The sequence below is a fragment of the Saccopteryx bilineata genome, chromosome 2 (assembly GCF_036850765.1).
Source record: "Saccopteryx bilineata isolate mSacBil1 chromosome 2, mSacBil1_pri_phased_curated, whole genome shotgun sequence".
Classification (NCBI taxonomy): Eukaryota; Metazoa; Chordata; class Mammalia; order Chiroptera; family Emballonuridae; genus Saccopteryx; species Saccopteryx bilineata.
Window position 1 is genome coordinate 173,744,821 of NC_089491.1, and position 3,690 is coordinate 173,748,510.

A 3,690-nucleotide genomic window follows, 5' to 3' on the forward strand; every position below is an offset into this window, starting at 1 on the left:
CCCCCACCATAAATCAGACCCCATCGTACAGATCTAAAAACTAAAGATGGTAATGACACATTCGTATAGACACCAGTTTCACTGAACTTCTACCTGTATCATCACATTGACTCACACGCCCGTGAAGTAGGCAGTGCAGACACTCCATTAAACAAGAAGATCAGGGGCAAACACTGAGGCTCCGAGAGGTCACACAATGTGCCCATTGTTCCACAGATAGTATGTGGCAGAACCAGGAACAGATGCAGCTAAGTCAGCCATAAGTGCCAGCCCAAGTCCATGGTATATCGAATTTTAAAATCCTTCTGTGCTAGGATACTCAATAAGACCCTGAGATAATGTTTACTGGGCATTAGCACAGCTGGAAATATCTGCCTCCAATAGATAATAAGCTTACGAAATCCTACTTTCCAGGGTACCCCCTCACCCACCTAAAAAAATTCCTAAACAGCAAGCTCGCTATGCCCACCATTCCCCTTCCTAGGCATGCACAAGGAGCAAATTAGGTAATTACAGACACTTAGCTGAAGACAGAGACTTGATTCTCCAACTTGCTTGGTTCAAGGTCCAAATGCTATTGCTTTGCAGAAGCATTCTGCATAAGCCTGGCCCATCAGCAGTTCCATTATCAACATGCCCTTTCATAATTTATTGACTTACTATATATATAGCAAGGGGGAAAAGGCAAGGAGAGAGAGAGAGAAACATGAGTGGAAGTCACCTCAGAACATAATCCCATATACAGCTGGCACAGTATCAGTGTCAGGCATAAAATAACTAGACCCCCTGTGTTTCAGTGGAGGGAACTGATGAACAGACCTAGAGTGAGAAACTACTTTCCCAGAATCACACCACTGCAAACCTGGCAAAGGTGGGACCAGAACCCAGGTCTCCTGTTCTCTAGGCCAGGAATCTGCAGCCACCTACACTGGGGTTTATCTGTGTGTCCACCCATTCACTCATTTACTTAGTGCCTACTATGTGCTCACAAGAGAAGTGACTTTAAAATGAGATGGCAATCTCAGGCTTAGAAACAATGGCATAAATATCACAAGCTAGGGTGACCAACCATCCTGATTTGCCTGGGACCTGAGATGAGTTCTCTAGACATGGAAATTTAGGTGCTAAAACTAGGAAAGTTCTAGGCAAACTGGGACAAGTGAGTCTAAATTAACAAGGTGTAAAGTATACCTCCAAAGCAGCTGGGATCTTAAGATCTGTCAAAGCATTCCTGAGGTGAGGACGATGCGTGGGGGTTGTGATCTGTTTCCCACACAAAACTGAAGCAACTGGCCTGACCAGGCGGTGGCGCAGTGACTAGAGCCTCAGACTGGGACGTAGAGCACCCAGGTTCGAAACCTCAAGGTGTCAAGCTTGAGCGTGGACGCACCAGCTTGAGCATGGGTCACTGGCTTGAGTGTGGGATCACAGACATGACCCCATGGTCGCTGGCTTGAGCCCAAGGTCACTGGCTTGAACGAGGGTTCACTAGCTCTGCTGCAGCCCCCCTGTCAAGGCACATATGAGAAAGCAATCAAAGAACAACTAAGGAGCTGCCACAAAGAGCCACGACAAAGAATTGATGCTTCTCATCTCTCCCTTCCTGTCTGTCACTATCTGTCCCTCTTTCTCTCTCTCTGTCTCTGTCACACACACACACACACACACACACACCCAAAACTGAAGCAACTGGAACTTACTGGCCTTCCTCCACTCTGATTCCAAATCATCTTTCTCTTTTCCCCCATTAAAATTTCTAGTCTCTGTAGAGGCATGAGGGAATTATTGAGGGTGATGGAAATGCTCTATATTATGTTTGTTAAGATGGTTACACAACTGTCTCCATTAGTCAAAACTCAGCAAAATAAATAAATTTATTTGTTTATTTATTTTAGCACATACACATACACACACATAAGAGAGAGATAGGGACAGACTAGAAGAGAAAGAGATGAGAAGCATCAACTCATAGTTGTAGCACCTTCATTGTTCATTGATTGCTTTTTCATATGTGCCTTGACTGGGGACTCCAGCTGAGCCAGTGATCCCTTGCTCAAGCCAGCAACTTCGGGCTTCAAGCCGGCAACCTTAGGACTCAAACCAGTGACCATGGATTCATGTTTATGATCCACGCTCAAGCCATGACGCCGCACTCAAGCTGGTGAGGCCACGCTCAAGTCGGCAACCTCTGGGTTTTGAGCCTGGGTCCTTAGCATACTAGGCCAATGCTTATCCACTGCACCACCACCTGGTCAAGCTTAGCAAATTTAAATTTGATTAATTTATTATATATAAATTATACTTCAATAAAGCTGGCAAAAAAAAGAGAGAAACTTCTAAATCCTTAAGTGCTCATTTCTGACAGAGTTCAGAGGCCAGCAATCTGATTAAACCAATTCACATTTATTAGTCCTCCCAGGGATATTCACTTTTTAAAAGATGCCACACAATAAACAGTTTTCAGATATGGTGAAGGTATTTGGTGGTAGAGGGTCAGCTTGGCTCTCACAGATTACCTGGTGTGAATTAGTAACATTGATTAAGTACCTACTATGTGCCAGGCAACAAGGCAAGTGCTCTATGTTGTTGCTGTTCAAAGTGAGGTCCACAGAGCAGCAGCATCTCAATCACCGGGGAGTGTATTAGAAATGCAGGATCTTGGGCCCCAGTCCAGAACTTACTGGATCAGAAGTCTGTATTTTAACAAGCTCCCCACGATTCCTCTGCAGATTAAAGTGTGAGAAGAACTGGTTTAAATCTCTTATCTTTTTTTTTTGTCCTCCATAAAACCCTATGCTATAGCACACCTGGCAATTATGCTTTAACTTTTCATTAATTTAGCCATTTATGGTCACTTATGTCTCTTATTTACCTACTATAGTTATAGAAGGCAGAGGGGAAAATATGATGCCATCAGTGTGCACTAATCTACATAAATTTACATATAACCCATATCCTGCTTTCTTCCTTTTTCATCATCTAAGAGTGGACAATGGATTTCCAGCTAATCTAAATAACTAAGAACAGGGGGCACAGAACTAATACAAATACTGTAACAAATTCCCAAAGCAAAGAAAATAGCCAAAACATAAAAATAGAAGGGACCAGACTCCCCTGCAGAAGCGAGGCCTAGACGTAATGAGGTTTCATTCCGTGCCCACTAATGCTCACCACAGCCCTGCTCCCTCTTCCGCCCTACACAAAGTTTGGGGCAGGCATTTCACAGCTGGATCCATGGGTCTTCCCCTATCCCCACTGTAGAAATAAAACAAATACTTCATAATTTTTTAATTTTTAAAGAACTCAAGTACGGAGTAGCTCCCTGGACCAGGAATAGCCTATACCTTGCTTTTCTGAGATAACACTATGGTACATGTTCGGTTGGGGTTCAGGGTGCCTTTATACTCAGAAGCCCCCTTTAAACTCAAATTCCCCTCACCCAACTTCTCACCCAGGCTCAAAGCAGTACATTCTCACCCCCCACTGTGAGGTTGTTGTTAATTGGTTTGCTATTCTCTCACTTAATTGGCTCACTGGCCTTCACTTTGAAATGTAGCAAAAAGTTTATCTTTGCAGAAATGTCAGGAAAAGCTTACATTGGAAAGGAACCTGACAGGGGAGTTTAAATCACAATAATTGTTTGTAAAAGCCTAGCCAGAGGCCCAGAGGCACTGTCTTGTGATAGATCAC